General features: G+C 47.6%; 2 long non-coding RNA genes across 3 annotated transcripts in view; one reads left to right on the top strand and one right to left on the bottom strand.

Annotated features, from left to right (window-relative positions):
• Positions 1 to 11,747, bottom strand: part of LOC131490031 (uncharacterized) — a 53,413-nt gene extending 41,666 nt beyond the window's left edge. For both annotated transcript variants that reach the window (XR_009250913.1, XR_009250912.1), the window contains exons 1-2: positions 11,363 to 11,747; positions 8,219 to 8,331 (exon numbers count right to left, since the gene is read on the bottom strand). This is a non-coding gene — a long non-coding RNA (uncharacterized LOC131490031). The remainder of the gene's footprint in view (positions 1 to 8,218; positions 8,332 to 11,362) is intronic.
• A 60-nt stretch (positions 11,748 to 11,807) lies between these two features.
• On the top strand, positions 11,808 to 13,945 carry LOC131490029 (uncharacterized). The gene is made up of 2 exons (XR_009250910.1): positions 11,808 to 12,142; positions 13,315 to 13,945. It is a non-coding gene; the product is annotated as an uncharacterized LOC131490029 (long non-coding RNA).
• Positions 13,946 to 17,220: the final 3,275 nt, after the last annotated feature.

The following is a 17,220-nucleotide window of genomic DNA, read 5'->3' as shown; positions in this document are numbered from 1 at the left end:
TTCAAACAGGTGGAAAAGGCAGGCCGCTCCCAGGCCAGGGTAGCCAGCTGTGTGGTGCTTGGAGGAGCGTCTTCCCCACCGCACTGTGAAAAGCCAGCCCTGCCAGGAGGTGTTCTTTGGCCTCTCCCCAGATCTTCAGTCAAACTAAATTGTCCTCTGCCCATTACTCTCCTACGGCGTCAGGATTTGCCCCTCTTTCCCATCAAGCAAACCAGGAAAACTCAGGGGTTTACTTTTTTTAAGTTTATTATTTTGAGAGAGACAGGGAAAGAGCACAAGTGGGGGAGCAGCAGAGACAGAGGAAAGGGGACAGAGGATCTGAAGCAGGCTCCATGCAGGGAGCAGAGACCTGAGGCAGGGTTTGAACTCACCAACCCTGAGATCAGGACCTGAGAGGAAGTCGGATACTTAACCAGCGGAGCCACCCAGGCGCCCCAGAAAACCCAGGGGTTTAAACTGCCACTAGTCCAAATCCAAGAAAGCACAGGGATCCAAGTGGGGCCCTCTGACCTCTGGGAGAGCAGGTGTCAGGAGACAAGGCAGGTGATCCCAGACGACAGGAAACTGGAGTCTCACCCCTGGTGAGACGGGGGCATCACACACTTGAAACTCAGGGTCCCCACCTTCAAAAGAACTACTCTGACAAGCGGAAACAGACAAGAGTTTTGTTCTAGCTGCTCAGCTCTTCCCAGAAACGAATCCCTAAGTGCCAGGGGCCTGGAGTAGGTATGAGACCCAGTCATCCCAGAGAAAACAACTTTACTCCATTCCTCATCCACATCTGCAAATCCCTCCCCAGCTTGAGAACCAGTCATCCTAGCGAGAGCCATCTTCTCGCCACGGTTCTTCTCGTTCCTTCCCACTGCCCCTGTGTCCTGTCCTCCCTCCCCATCCCTACCTGGACCCCTCACTCCTTAGCAGCAGTCAACTCTCAAAGAATTAGCCCCAAACTCTCAAATATCTACTTGGATTTTTTTTTTTTTTTAATTTACCTCTGAGAGAGAGACAAAGAGTTGGGGAGGGCTGGGGATGGAGGGACAGAGGATCTGAAGTGGACTCTGCACTGACAGCAGAGAGCCTGATTCGGGGCTCGAACCCATGAGCCGTGAGATCATGACCTGAACTGAAGGCAGACGCTTAACCAACTGAGCCACCCAGACGCCCCTATCTGTCTGGACTCTTAAGGCCTTCAAACCCACAGCCTCTGTCCGAGTTTCAGGTCAGGGGTATCCTCTTTCCTTGCTTGCCCTGGTGGGGGGGGAAGACTCAGATTTGTATACATTCTTTAAAAACAAAACAAAACAGGGGCGCCTGGGTGGCGCAGACGGTTAAGCGTCCGACTTCAGCCAGGTCACGATCTCGCGGTCCGTGAGTTCGAGCCCCGCGTCAGGCTCTGGGCTGATGGCTCGGAGCCTGGAGCCTGTTTCCAATTCTGTGTCTCCCTCTCTCTCTGCCCCTCCCCCGTTCATGCTCTGTCTCTCTCTGTCCCAAAAATAAATAAAAAACGTTGAAAAAAAAATTAAAAAAAAAAAAAAAAAAAACAAAACCCTTCCCTCCCCTTTGGGCATGAGAATAACATCTGGGGACAGATGTCTCTGGGTCACCTTTGTCGTGGGGCTCGGTTTCCCCCTCCGTGCAATCCAGAGTAGACCCTGACCTCTCCCCAAGGACGACCCCTCCCCCTACTCTTGTTCCCGTTTATGGGCTTTTTTCCACCATGGCAGCTTATTTGCAGCTGTAGGCTTTCAGCCGCGCTCCACTCTGCTCCTTTCTGCTGCTGTGGAACATTTTCCATGCCACTGGGGAACGTAATTGCTCCTCACATGCATTTTTGAAAGACCTCGGAAACCTCTGCATAAATCAGTAGAAGTTCATTTATGGTTTTAGAATATTCTGGATAATTTATTTGGTGTCAAGGAGCCTGAGCCTGAGCCTTCACCGTTCAACCTGGGCCCTGCAGGGCTCCACTGCATTTCCCTTGCATGTTTGTTTTGGTTTGCCCTGAAATGCTAGCCAGCCACAAGGAGACCTTTATCATTATTCCAAATAGATTTTTCCCCTTTCTAATGACATACTCTTTGGAGGTTTGACACTGAGCCAGCGCTTCTTCCCCTTTTAAAAAACCAACAGCTAATCCAGAGCTCTCTTCCTTCCAAGCCGTGCAGGCTGCGGCTCTCAGATTTCAGCCCGTCCTTCCTGAGAGTTTGAACAGCAGAGCCAGCATGCAGACCTCCTTCCAATGACTTCCTGCTGTCTTCACGCTGGCCAGGGCGGGCAGCATCCAGAAAAGCGACCCAGATTATGGCGACACAGTTGGAAAATAGCATCTGGTCCCCACAGTCTGCAGATCCGGCATGCTTGACATTCTCGGTCCTGTCCTACCAGAAATGCCTGGAGAAAGATGGCGCTGACATTTTTAGCAATTTGCACAATGTCTATCCCCCTAGGCTTTTTTTTTTACATCCTTCCTGGCTATGGACTGAGGTTCAGATGTTCAGTGTTCCCTGCTTTTTGCTCTCTCAGTATTCCCACTCCCCCAAATCATGTGCTCAAGCCCTAAACTCCTGTCCTCAGAGGACAATCAGACTGACACCTTTAGTGTTTGTGCTTGATTTTATGGCCTCGTGATCTTGTGCCCTTTGGGGTTCAAAGGTCACATCAGGCAGCAGGCAGGGAGGTTTTTGATGTAACCTCTGAACCCCAGAAAACAAAAGGACAGGGGCCCACAGAGAAAATCCATCTAAAAATGGTCATATAAAGAATGCAACTCAATCAGCCCAGAGCATGCAAATTACCCAACATTTTTATGGAGCACCCGGCTAAATTCAAACTTCGAGTCAAAAGAAGGGACACAAACCCCATGATCCCAATACATAAATCAAAGCTTGAGAAAAGCAAAGAAATGAGTTTACAACCAATTCAGAATGGAAGGATTTGCAAGATGTGATTTATAAATTGTTTTCCTCCCCCACCCCCACCTCGGTCCACACAGAAGCGCGTGTGCACGCGCGCACACACACACACACACACACACACACACACACACACTCTGGTCATTACAATGCAACTATCTGAAAATCAAGCATTTTCTTTTCTGAAGGTTTGCCCAGTGCTAAGCTGGACAAATGAGAGACCCGTCAAAGGCCAAGTGCTCTCTCCTCAGCCACTGGAACCATCCTCAGAAACAGGCTGAAAGTCAGTAGAGCAGGCAACTGATAAGATGAGGCCTTGTCACATTCTGCAGAACAGATGTCGCCTCCTGTACTATACAGATTGTCCTTCAACAGCCCTTAATACCTGCACACATGCCCCCAGGCAAAGGTCAGACTCATTTTTGAATTGCTGAAATATCCTCTTCACCTGGTGAGGTGGTTAAGCAGGGGATACTCCTGGTTTCACGACTATTAAAGTTTTATTTCTCTAAAAAATAAATACCTAAGTGTGTGTATCTAGCTTGGCAGGTAAGATGCTGATCCTGGGAAAGAGATCTTTAGAACTTTGCCAAATAAGTCTGTATGAGCAAAAGTTGTGTTCAGATACCAGGCCTTGGGGAGAAAAGAAATAGATGTGCCTTACCCTTTTACTTCTTTTTTTTTTAAGTGTATTTATTTATTTTGAGAGAGATGGAGACAGCGTAAGTAGGGGAGGGGCAGAGAGAGAGGTGAAAGAGAATCCCAAACACTCTGCACTGCCAGCATGGAACCCGATGTGGGGCTTGAACTCACAAAATCGTGAGATCATGACCTGAGCCGAAACCAAGAGCCAGTCGCTTAAGTAGCTGAGCCACCCAGGCGCCCCTTTTTCAATTAATTTTTATTTATTTTTGAGAGAAGAGAGCATGAGTGGGGGGAGGGCAGAGAGGGAGAGAGAGAATCCCAACCAGGCTCTGTGCCGTCTTCAAGGAGTCCAACTGGGGGCTCGATCCCATGAACCTTAAGATCATGACCTTGAGCCAGAGTCAAGAGTTGGACGCTTAACTGACTGAGCCACCCAGGTCCTCCTGTGCCCTACCCTTATATTTTTATTATTTTTTAATAATAATTTATTGTCAAGTTGGCTAACATACAATATGTATACTGTGCTCTTGGTTTTGGGGTAGATTCCCATGATTCATCGCTTACATGCAACACCCATTGCTCATCCCAACAAGTGCCCTATGTGCCTTACCCTTTTAAATGAAGGCTTGTTTGCAAATAAAATATGTGTCCCCTTCTACAGCAAATGTGAGAAAGTTGCAGGAGCCTCCAGATTCCTGTTCCAGATCTTCCATTTGGAAGAATTTCTCTCTGCTCTGTCTCATCCAGGCTCCTCTTTTTCTTTTAACTTTGCATTAGACTGTAATTTCCCTGGGAGGAATGAATATATTTTTAACTATAACTGAACAGTAGCACAACAGTGTTCGATGAAAATGTGTCCTAGGGGCACCTGGGTGGCTCAGTCGGTTAAGCGTCCGGCTCTTCATCTCGGCTCACATCGTGATCTCGTGGTTCATGGGACTGAGTGTCGAGTCAGGCTCTGCATTGGCAGCACAGAGCCTGCTTGGGGTTCTGTTTCTCCCTCTCTCTCTGCCCTTTCCCCATTTGTGCACACACACTCTCTCTCTTAAAATAAATAAACTTTAAAAAAAAAATGTGTCCTACACAGTGGAACCCCAAAGCAATGTCAGATGAAATAAGAATCCCAGAAAGAACTCTAGAAAGGAAGAGTCCTAGTCCCCCAGTTGGATGACCTCACACAGGCCACCTCCCCTCTCTGAGCTTCAATTTCTCCACCTGTAAATTCAAAGCATGCTTCTGATTTTCCACGGCATGCCCTGCACAGGCCCTGCGAAGGAGCCTGGACAGCACGATGTCTCTGGTTCTGGACAGTCTCCTCTGGACACAGGAGAACGGACTAAACCGCTGTTTCTCTAACCCTATTCTCCAACTCAGGGCTTCCACAAATTGTTTCCTTTCCAGGAGAAGTGAAATACAGCCCACCGAAACCATGTTCCCAGTGATAACTGAGCAGCAAATATTATTTTTAAATGTGCTGCAAAATTCTCCTGTGCTATTTTGGAAACCCAGCCCCAGGAGTACACATGAGCTACACTGAAGCTCAGAGTTCTCCTGGACAGCTTCTGCCAGACCAAGGGCTCGAGGCTGCTGTGGCTGAAAAAGCCAGGAGTCACTGTTAGATCGCACAGACACTCGGACACTTTACACATTCCTTAGGGGCCCACCAGAGGTCACAGGGCTAGTCAGGAACAGTCAGACTTGAAGCCTGGGTTCCTCCATTCCCAGCCCATAATAATGCTATGATAGCGAAGGATTCCTCCCACCCAGAGCGTTTACTTCTTACATATCACGTTGGCTCTCTCCACACAAATGTTACTCTCCTGGTCTTAGACATGAGGAACCAGAGTCCTGAGAGGTTTGATCCCTTGCTCAGGTCTCATCTGGGGAACCAGGGTTGGGTTCCAGGTTCTACTGGATTCCAGGCCTGTGCTTGGAACACCCACCTCAGCCCTGAGACCCCATTTCCATGCTCTGACCATATGGTGCTGCCTCATAAGTGGGAGATGTGAAGCTAGCAGGTCCTAAGGAGTGTGGAGGAGTGCTTTCTGGGAAAGGCAAGAAGAGGGTGTGTGGGGGGCTTAATGGTGTCCCCCAGAAAGACATCAACGTGTCTTTCCGGCACCTGTGATATGAGCTATTTTGGGAAAAGAGTCTTTGCAGATACAATCAAGGATCTCAAGGTGATGCGGGTGGGCCCTAAATCCAATGACAAGTGTTCTTACAAGTGACAGAAGAGAAGACACAGGAGAAGTCTGCGTGAGGCCAAGGCAGAGATTGAAGTGACACAGAGACAAGCCAAGGAACACCTGGTGCCACTGGAAGCTGGAAAAGGCAAGGAACGTTCTCCCCAGAGCCGGTGGAAGGAGCCTGGCCTTCCCGACACCTTGATTTTGGATTTCCAGCCTTCAGAACTGTGAGAGAATAAATTTCTGGGGTTTTTTTTTGTTTTTGTTTTTTTTTAAGCCACCCTGTTGGTGGTACTTTGTCACAGCGGCTCCAGGAAACGAAGAGTGGAGTAAGCATTTCCTTTGGGGAGAGCTGCAGGTGTCCTCAGGAAGTGTGGACCCAGAGGGAGCCGCCCCCCACCCACCTGCCTACCGCACCAAAGTTCTTCCCATGAAGGCAGAGTCATTACTTAGGCTTCTGAGGCCCCAGCATTGGCTGCTGTCCATGTGACATCTCCTTCCAGGAAGCAGAAGAGCTAGAAGCGTCTGGTAGGTGAGCGCCAACCCCAGCCCAGGTGTCCTCAGGCTCTTTACCACAGTAAAGCTGCTAATAATGGGGTTTTGGACTATCTCTCCATGTGCCTTTTGCTTAACGGAACCCAGCTTCTTTTTTTTTTTTTTTTTAATTTTTTTTTTCAACATTTTTAATTTATTTTTGGGACAGAGAGAGACAGAGCATGAACGGGGGAGGGGCAGAGAGAGAGGGAGACACAGAATCGGAAACAGGCTCCAGGCTCCAAGCCATCAGCCCAGAGCCTGACGCGGGGCTCGAACTCACAGACCGCGAGATCGTGACCTGGCTGAAGTCGGACGCTTAACCGACTGCGCCACCCAGGCGCCCCACCCAGCTTCTTTCTCTTAGCAAGATGTCGCAACTGAACCCAGCCACCTTCCAGCCTGAGTCAAAAATCTTAGGTTTCCAAATTAGCCCAGGAGGGCGTGTGTTAGAGAAAGGGTCTGTGCTTCACTGAAGGTTTCCTTTAGACTCCCATCCCTCCCAAATATATGTGAAATGTACTAGATTTACAACACTTCCGCTGCCGGGCAAAATTTTAGGGACACGCCTATACGCAAAACATGGTCCACGATGCGGATTGCCTGTTTGTTCCTGACCAACGTGTGCAGGGCAGACGGCTGCACTTCCTGTGAGACAGCCCTGTGACAGAACGCACCACAGGCAGGGCGACACACGCTCCTGATTGCCACTGCTGGACTGAGTCATCCTTCCCTGTGCCCATAAACCGGAAGGACCCTCCACCCCAAAGGAGGGCCGGTGAGAACAGACAGCACCGTTTAGCCCTTGCGCTGTGCACTGTGGACCCAGAGGTTCATTTGATTGTCACCCCTCAGACCTTATTCCAGTGATTTCCCAACCTTTTTCAGGTGCAACACAGGCCAGACCCTGCTCGGCTGGTACTGTTCTGGGCGGCCAGACGTGACGAGCCTGGGAGGTCAGGCCACCTCAGGCCACACCTGACCACCCCAAGGGCTGATAGACCACTAAGCAGCCAGAACACCAAGAAACCTGCCTGAGCCCAAGAGTCACAAGGCTCTGCCTCACAAAGCTTATTTTTGTATGTATTTAATATTTAATAAACCTAATTTTTTTTTTAAATGAGAGAGTTCCAAATCCTTAGAAGCAAATCTAAAGAATTTTGGAAATATTTGAAGATGCCTCCTAAGCAGGTAAAACAAGAGTAGAGGTTTTTAAAAAATAGAAGCTTACGCCAAGAGTTTTGATAAAATGAGATCACCGTAATAAAAAATTCTCTGGGATTCTGCTCCCACCTGTGAATCATACTGAGAATGAACCACCTCGCGGTGGACACCATAGTTTGGGGGGTATATAAAAGCCCCATTTTCCTCCCCTCTCACAACCTTCAGGTGCACACACAGGCACACACACAATGAACCAAGAAAGGAAGGAAAAGAGATCAGTAATGAGAGAGCCCACTAATGGATTGGCTTAAGTATAAAACAACATCCCATCACTGTTCTAGAAAATAATCAATCAAGCACTTAATTTTAAACATAAAAGTAAGCTGCCAGGAGACTGTTAATAGATAACCAAATAAATTAACAGTTGTAGGTGGGATTTGAAACCAGGTCAGATTTCCCTCTCCCCCAAGCTCCGAGCCCATGCATATAAAGGGTTTCCCCAGCTTGGCAGCTGATCTCACACTGTTTCAAAGAGAAATCTCCTTTTAGCCAATATCCCCTCTCAGCGGGCTGGTCACTTCAGGGAATTGTCCTTTGTGCGTCTTCCATAAATTTTATAACACCGCTACTTTAAAATATTGATGGGCAACTTGGCCTTGGCCCAGGCCCACAGTGGGTTAGTGTGGACATGAAAACCTTCAGGAGCACAGAAGCAGGAAGGAACACATCCCCCGCTGACCTTTCTTAAAGGGACAATTGTGTAAGTGCGGTGGTTACCTGAGCTGGAGGCCTGCCCGGCTTTGATGGATGGTTCTGCCCTCTGGGAGCCATCTCAGAGGCACACGGGGACAGGAGGGTGTGTGGGACACACACAGGCGATGCTCAGGTACCTGCAGACCCATAAAGGGCAAGTGAAATCCACACATAAGCCCCCAAGTTGTTTTAACCTGAGACTCAAGTTTCTCTCAACATTCAAACTCTTTGCAAAGTTATTGATGAATAAGGATTGGCAGCTTTATAGTCTGTCTCTTCTCTTTATACCCGTGACCTTCTCAGGGCAAGTGACCAAAAGTAAATGCAACAAGGAACATCAAAGGCAGGACTAGAGAATTGATCCCTGATTCCTGGAGGCTCTGTGATTGCTCTGAATTTCTAGGATGATATCCATTCTGCCATCACACTCTCTTCAAAATATCCCCCCGAAAAACAACACAGTAAAAGTCCACCTCCTAGAATAAAGTTACCACTGAGAGCAATAAAGCAATAGTCTGCTAATCAAATGAATAACACAATGATAGCTGTCATTTATTGGGCCTTACACACACACACACACACACACACACACACACCCCAAGCACTGCACTGTATCAAATATGTTGTGCATGTGATCTCATTGAATCCTTTTTTTTTTTTTAATCTGCAAAAATATCCTTTGATTCAGAAAATATACCGCTAGGAAATTTTTTCATGGAAGTAATGGAGGCTATGTCCAAAGACTTTGTCTACAAAGATGTTAATCATATTTAAGTAAGAAATTAAAATAGGGGCACCTGGGTAGCTCAGTTGGGTAATCGTCTGACTTCAGCTCAGGTCTTGATCTCATGGTTTGTGGGTTCGAGCCCCGCATCAGGCTCTGTTCTGACAGCTCGGAGCCTGGAGCCTGCTTCAGATTCTATGTCTCCCTCTCTCTCTGCCGTACCCCACTCATGCTCTGCCTTTCTCTCTCTCTCTCTCTCTCTCTCTCTCAAAATAAATAAACATTGAAAATAATTTTTAAAAAAGAAATTAAAATAAAAAGTTCTGGGGCATCTGGGTTGCTCAGTTGGTTGAACGCCTGATTCTGACTCTTGATTTCAGCTCAGGTCAATGATATCACAATTCATGAGATCGAGCCCCATGTCAGGCTCTGCACTGACAGTGTGGGGCCCGCTTGAGATTCTCTCTCTGCCTCTTTCTCTCTCTGCCCCTCTCCCCCCTTCTCTAAAATTAAAAAAAAAATTAATAAGAAAAAGTTCCAATAATGGAGAGGTGGTAAAAAAAATTACATTATATCCATACAATATAATATTGTGTGGCCATTTAAAACTATGTTGTAGGGATGCCTGGGTGGCTCAGTCAGTTTTAAGCCTCTGACTCTTGGTTTCGGCTCAGGTCATGATCTCACTGTTGGGGAGTTCAAGCCCCAAGATGAGCTCCATGCTGACAGCGTGGAACCTGCTTGGGATTCTCCCTCTCCCTATCTCTCTGCCCCTCTCCTGCTCACTCTCTTTCTCTCTCTCAAAAAAAAAAAAAAAGAATTTAAAACTATGTTGTAAAAGATGTATTTACAAAGAAAATATGTCTAGGAGATAGTATTTGGTAAGCAATAGAAGAATAGGAACACTATGAATATTTTTACAAATTTATGGTAGGTAATACATATATATGCACAAAGTATGTGATGAAATTCATCAAAGTATGATTATCGGTGACTTTTTTTTCTTCATTTTATTTCTCTTTCTGATTTTTTATAATTTCTTAAAAAGAATTTTTTTTTAATATGTATTGTTGAGAGAGAGACAAAGAGTGCGAGTGGGGGAGAGGCAGAGAGAGGGAGACACAGAATCCAAAGCAGGCTCCAGGCTCTGAGCTGGAGCCCCACGTGGGGCTGGAATTCACAAACTGTGAGATCATGACCTGAGCTGAAGTTGGATGCTTAACCGTCTGAGCCACCCACCAGGTGCCGCCCCCCCCCCAATTTTTTATAATTTCTAGTAAGAAAAATATTTTTTAGAGAAAGAGACAACAAGCAGGGAAGAGGGGCAGACAGGGAGTGGGGGGGAGGGGGAGACAGAGAATGAATGAATGAATGAATGAATGGGAATCTTGGGCAGGGCTTAAGCAGGACTCCATCCCAGGAGCCTGGAATCAAGGAACCTGAGCCGAAATCAAGAGTTAGAACCTCAACCGACTGAGCCAACCAGGCACCCCAAGAAAATTATTTTTTTTAATTATGGCCTGGTACTATGCCCAAATATTCATAGATGTTAATAAGCTTAATAATAGCCCATTACACATACAAAGCCCTCTCTAGTCTATGATGTAGATTTACCACATCGTCTCAGCTGACCCTCAGGGCAACATTCTGGGGTAGTCAGAGAAGATGTTTTGGAATTCCGGAGATTTTGAAACACATACACAAAAATGAAAGAGAAAGGTACCAAGAAGCCAGGGCCCATCCTCAGCTCTCGGGCAGGCAGCACCCAGGCCTGTGTGGAGCCTGTGCTGGCTGCCCCTGGCCACGGCCCACAGGCCCTTCCCTCCAAGCCCTCCGCGACCACTGAGGGGAGCCCTGTGCCATCGGCTGCATCCGGGGCTCTCAAAGCCGTCCGCCGCCTACCTCCTTGGGTCCCCCCCAACCACCACCCGCTGCCCCCCAGGACTCAGGTTCTCCAGGATTCCGCTCTGCTCAAGGCAGGAAGGGAGGGGGCGGGGCAACATTCCAGAACACCCGCGAAGCAAAATCTCTGACCCGGATGAGAGCAGTGCCACAGAGCTGGCTCCTACCCGCTTAGGAAAGCCAGTCGTTGGCGTCTCTTCCCGTGCCTGCCATCAGTGACATCACACAGGTAGCCCGGGATCTGCGGTGGTGGGAGTATTTACACGACCGGAAGCGGCAAACAGTGTAAATCAGGGCTTTTTTTTTTTTGTCCGCGCAGAGAGCCAGGAGTTGCACCGTCACCAGCCCAGCACTGCAGGCTCTCAGAAGTAGAAATGCACGCACTGCAGTCAAGTCCAGCTCCCCAGACCCCTGCTTTAAACAGGATCACACCTGCTTCCACCAAAGCAGGACGTGAACGCTCTTTTGAAATGGTGACGCATTATTCAGAGAACCGGTTCCATATTCCCAACGCCTTGCCCATCTGCCTCCTCTCCACTCACCTTGCGGCCACTTAAGTTTGCTGTGGCTCCTTCAAAGTCCAAGCAAGGCCATCTAGCGCACTTTTATTTCTAAACTTCACGGTTGAAACCAGCAGAGTGGCCAGCTCCCCGAGAGGGCGCCGGGTCTGGGTCAGACGGCTCCTGGGTCCTGGTCCCTGAGACTTCCCTCGGGGCGGCCCTCTGAGGGACCCGGCGGCTTGTCGGCCACGGCTCTGTCTCCAGGTCCCCGGGCCCCCTCCGCTGCGTGAACAATGTCTGCTCTTTCTGCGCTTGTGGACAACCCGGCTGGAAGTGAGGCCTGGGCAGGAGACCCCTCGGTCCAGATGGTGCTAAGGCGGACAGAAGTAACAGGCAGGGACATCCCCTGGCGCAGGTTGTCCGTCTGGGCGGGGAGGTGGGGGTGGGGGTGGGGGGAATTCCATTTAAATCTCTTTGAGAAGTGGCCGCAACCGAGCCGCCACAGGCCCTCGGAACGCTACGTCACGTTGCGCAGCCGCAGTCCGGCGTGTGCGCGTGTTCTCCAGGAGTCCGGAAGGGAAGGCGTGCCTTACTGCGGTCTAGCGCCACCACGGCCCATCCGCGTACTTGGCCTTGAGGGGGGATACGGGAGGGATCAGGTGGGAAACCTTGAAGCTCTCCCTAGCTCCAGAGGATCAAGGGGATTGCGGCAAAGGTTCACACGGGGCCGGGAACAAAAGAAAGCATCTCAGAAGAAGCACAGAAGGGTGAAGTGGCTGCAGGTTGTCTCTATTCCGGTCAAGTTCTGAGGCACAGGAAGAGGTTAGAACTCACCGCTTGCCGCAGTTTTCTCTCTTCTGCCCCAGACTTGACATAAGAAAGACACAAACGAAAGAAAATGCTTGTCTGCAGAGCCCAGCCCTAAGACCACTTTCCTTCAGGAAAAAGCGGACCCATGAGGATCTGATGGTCATCCTGGGGCGAGGCCACCGGGCGGCTGTCGGGGGGGCCAGCTCTGCACAGGGGTGCGCCACCTCGTTGTCTGTGGCCGTCACGGACATCATGAGGCTCGGCCTCCCCGAGGAATGGACGTGAAGCAACGAGCAAGCACCGTCACTCAACAGGAGCAGGCGCTCAGGGAGCCGCTGCCGGTCTTAAGGAAGATCCTATTCCCCGAACGAGTGCCAGCTGCGGCGTGGGGTCCTCACTCGAGACCATTCTCTGGGGCCCAGTGAGGCGAGAGGCAGAACGAAGGCCTCCTCGTTAGGCCCCATCCCGGCCTCTGGCCGGAACTGATCGGGAGAGTCACACGTGCACGGTTCAGGGGTTTTGTGAGCACGACAGGCTCATGGGGGTTTTGCCGGAGAGGATTGGAATCTTACTAAAAAGACTGAAATACCTACTCACCACGGGGTGGCCTCCACTCTGAATAGACAGTGATCGAGAGACTTGCCTCCATATGTAGTGAATCTGAAGAACAACCCCAGTATGCAGTCCACATGTACCATTTCCAGGATTCCAGAAAATTCCCCCTTAGGCACCAGTGTGGTAAACAGTCCCCAACCAGCTCTCGGAAAAAAACAACCGATGCATCTGTGTGTGGAGTGTGTGTTTATTGTACATTTTACCAGTATAAAAGAAGACACACTTTATACAAAGAATAATCAAATACACAATACTCTTTAAACTCCATATAGCCAATTGATCCTCAAAGAAATCCTTTGTTGATTTTTACCAAGCTCTTGCATCTGTAGCCAGTCTATGGTTGCAGTGGGTCAACAAGTATAGTTCTGACATGAATGTTGATTTTTTTTTAATGAGTAATACAAATGTCAAACAACTCCTCTGGGTGTCGAAACTTCACTTGGATACATTGGATAATAGTTTTCAAATAATGGAAGACTATTTCAGGTCTTTGTGCTATTTGCAATGTAAAGGCTATAGATGACAACTTATATCGGCATTATTAATATTTTTTCCATCACTTTCTTAAGTCTAGATAATCAACAAAACAATGAGTCAAGTCCCAACATACAGTATTTGCTGATTTCTACAGTGTAAATAGCCCTATCACAGCCAAGGGCAAGCTGCCATGATGTCACCGAACCGACTTGGAAAGAGAGTCACAGTAACACATCATTCTGTGGTATTTCCAACCTACAGGCACGATAAACGTAAGTCACTGCTACAACAAACATAAGAAAATGTAGTAAAATAATTGAGAAGTGATGAATTTTGAGTATTTGTTACTTTGCTTTTTGACAGAATTTATTCTCAGCGTAAAATCTATTATTCCTTAAAATGTCAAGAAAGTAAAGCTTTGACCAGAAGGAGGAAAGTGGGCCTGTGTGCTCCCATCTCAGGAACAGGAGGCCGAGTGTATGCTGGGAACGTCAGAGTGACAGCTATCAAGAGACCAGAAACAGGACCCGATTCCTGTCCCAGGGCTTATAACAAAGGCTCCAACCAGGCTTTTTTCCAAAAATGTTTTTAATTCCGACATCCATCTTAATGGCTTACGGTAGCCTAATTTAGCCAGTAGTTTGTTATACTAAAAATGGAAGCTAATGATTTCAGCTAAAAACAACTAAGTCAGTGCCATCAAAGTATATTGTAAGAAACTGATTATCACAGGCTGCATTTGTTGTCCCTTCCTTCTCCCCACAGAAAGGCTTAATAAGATTCCCACAGCAAGAGCAAAAGGCTTACTTCCTCCCCTGGGACCCACGGTTATGAATGTGTTCTCTAGAGGGCATCTACCCGCCCCCCCCCCCCCCCCAGCCACCCCGCCAAGAGCTCTTCAAAGACTCATCTCATGCAGGGAGCAGTGGTCCCACTAAAGAGTATCACCTGCTACTACAGGTCATATTAGTGTCGTTCGGCAAATATTGATGACATCACCCTATTTCTCTTCAGTACCCACCAGTACTCAGCTCGGGGCGATATAGCTCAGCACACTTTATCCTTTCCAAAATACTAGATTTTGAAAAGAGGCACAACTTTTAAGAAAGAGCAGATAATAGTCATACCACTTAACTGTCCATCTGGAAGAAATCCAGCCCAAAAAAGAAGGGGGGCACGCCTGGGTGCTTCACTTGATTAAGCGTCTGACTCTTGATTTCGGCTCAGGTCATGATCTCACAGTTATGAAATCAAGCCCCGAGTTGGGCTCTGCCCTGGATCTGGAGCCTTCTTAAAATTCTCCTCCCTCTGCCCCTCTCCCCCACTCACTCACACACATGCTGGCTCTCTCTCTCTCTCTCTCTCTCAAAAAAAAAAAAAATGTTTTCAGGTGCCACTGTTGGAATTAACCAGGAATTCTGATTAGGTAAGCACATTCAACACAATTATGACATGATTACCTATTTTAACTGGCAACAATTCAAACATAATGCAGATTTCTTGATTCAGATTCAATCCATTTGCTGTATATACTCTGAAACCTCATGATGCTAGTTTCCATAAAATGAAATGTGTCACAAAAAGCCACCTGGACTGGGAAATTACTGAAGGGACTTGTTACAAAGGGATCTCAGTTATTAGGCAATTAGGACAAAACTCCTGAGAATATTTACAAAGCCCTCCTGGGGCATGACCTTGATGGAATGTCTTTAATTTTATAATTTTTGGAAATGATGAAAGGAACGGTTAGCTTTTGTCTTCCTCTGAGGATTCTCCATTTTGCTATTGAGACTGCTAAACTGAATGATTTTAATTCAGGGCACTAGTATTAGCAGCTTAGAATTTTCTTTTCCAGCTTGTGACATCTCAACAAATTTCCTAGTTCCATCTAGTGTTGGGAGGCATGTTCCTGTGCCATCTTCAGGATTCTGACGGAAGGGGTTTCTCAGGCTAGGTTAAGAGCTTAGAGACAAGGTACTAAAACAGATGCGTTCCGTGGCCCCTGGCTTCTGCACCTGCACCGGCACATGAGCACACTTCCGTTGAGATCTGTCTATGGCCGCCATCTTTAATTGACGCCCTCCGGCTGTAGCTGTACAAGCTGGCCCGTTCTCCCAGGCCCACGCACCCCCAGAATGGAGGCCTGAACACAGCAGAGTTCTAGGACTGAGACCCATGTTCCTATATTTTGGGACCAGTGCAAGTCTTACCGCTGCCCCTACTCACTGGTGTGGGCTCACCTCATGGCTTAATAACATTTTATTATTTTATTTATTTATTTTGAGAGAGCCAGAGATGGCGTGAGCGGGGGTGCAGAGAGAAAGGGAGAGAGAGAATCCCAAGCAGGCTCTGCACTGTCAGCGCAGAGACCAACAGCGGGGGGGGAATGGGTAATTCAAACCCACAAACTGTGAAATCATAACCTGGGCTGAAACCAAGAGTTGGAGGCTTAACTGACTGAGCCACCCAGGTGCCCCATTTAATAACGTATTTTAGATAAACACACTGGCATCTGACTGAGCAAACAACCTCTCTTACATACCTTAGAGTCTCTTGGATTAAATACCCAATTTATGAGAACAGATAGCCAGAGGGGGAAAAAAATGCAACATTTTATTCCAGGGAACTCATCCCACCAAATTAGTGTATCAAAAAAGAAATCAAGAGAAAAAAAAACTATTTTCTTTCTTTTTTTTTTGAAAACACCTATTTTCAAGATCCGCTGAACATGTAAATGACCTAATATGACTTTAGGATCGTGGATACAATGCATCTTCTGAGAGGCTTAATTTGGGCAACTTGGAGCAGAAAACCCACTTTCTCTTCATACCTAGATAGCCATCATTGTCTACATAATCCCAGTCACAAAGAAAAATTTAATGGAATCCTAGAGAAATGTTACATTCTGTTCATGGATTTACTGAGCAAGGATGTGTACTCTGAATTACTATCAGGAAGTCGTGAGTAGTTACTATTTAGTCAGCACCAAAAAGTCACCGGTACACATTTTTTTAAGTGGGCTCCACTTCCCATGTGGGGCTTGAACTCATGACCCTGAGAACAAGCGCTGAATGCTCTACCAACTGAGTCACCCAGGTGCCCCCCCCCTCCCCCGCATCACTGGTACACATTTAAAGGGCTTTTAACGTTGAGTTTCATTTCTCCAGATATGAAGTCAATATTCTTTGAATGCAAACATTTCTTTTAATTTAAAAAAGGCAAGTAGTTCCATATGCATATCCTTTAGAAGAGTTCCTTCCTTCTGTGCTATCCATACAGGGAGCTGGGCCTTACAAGGACCCGGGCCAAGCTGAACCGGCTCAGCGTCACAGCCCCTGCAAGTTTCCTGTACAGGCTGATTCATCAGTTAAAGCCAGGTCTGCCTGGCTGCCAGCAGCTCACTGCTAATTACCAGGGCAAACGTGTACATTTCAAAGTTGGCAAATAGGATAACCCTTCTCAAAGGCTATTAGCTCTGCCACGAGCAATCGTTGATTTTGTCCTACTAAATGCTCCCCTTGAGTATGATCCTCGCCCATCTTTGGTTAAGAACAGTCAAAGGTAACACTCCTCAGGACAACAAATGCCCTGGGCAGTGATCCCAATAACTCGCCCTTTGTCTGTCACTACAAAGGCCGGGCTGGTCTCCCTCAGAATCAAGGATATTATTCCAGACAGCCCAGTCACTGTTGATTCAGAAGCTTCCTTAGCAAACGAGGGGTTTCAGATACCCTAGCAAGAGCTCCTGAGCTGCAGTTTTCTGTAACATCTCCATAATAATATGTATTTGGCTGAAGCAGGCCCTCCGCATGACTGAAGCACGGGGAATGGCTGCAAGCCTAACCCGCCTTCACTAACCCAGAGAATTGCCTTCACTGTGGGACTCAGTCTACCTTGAAACTAATCCCTCAAGAGCTCACAGAAACAGCCAACTATCTCCGCCTTGTACCTTTCTCTGGAAACACAATCTGCCAATAGGAAAACCAATTTGGAAAAAA

The sequence above is a fragment of the Neofelis nebulosa genome, chromosome 11 (assembly GCF_028018385.1).
Source record: "Neofelis nebulosa isolate mNeoNeb1 chromosome 11, mNeoNeb1.pri, whole genome shotgun sequence".
In the NCBI taxonomy this organism is placed as follows: domain Eukaryota; kingdom Metazoa; phylum Chordata; class Mammalia; order Carnivora; family Felidae; genus Neofelis; species Neofelis nebulosa.
The sequence above is the reverse complement of the archived record's forward strand: the minus strand, read 5'-3'. Positions and strand labels throughout refer to the sequence as shown.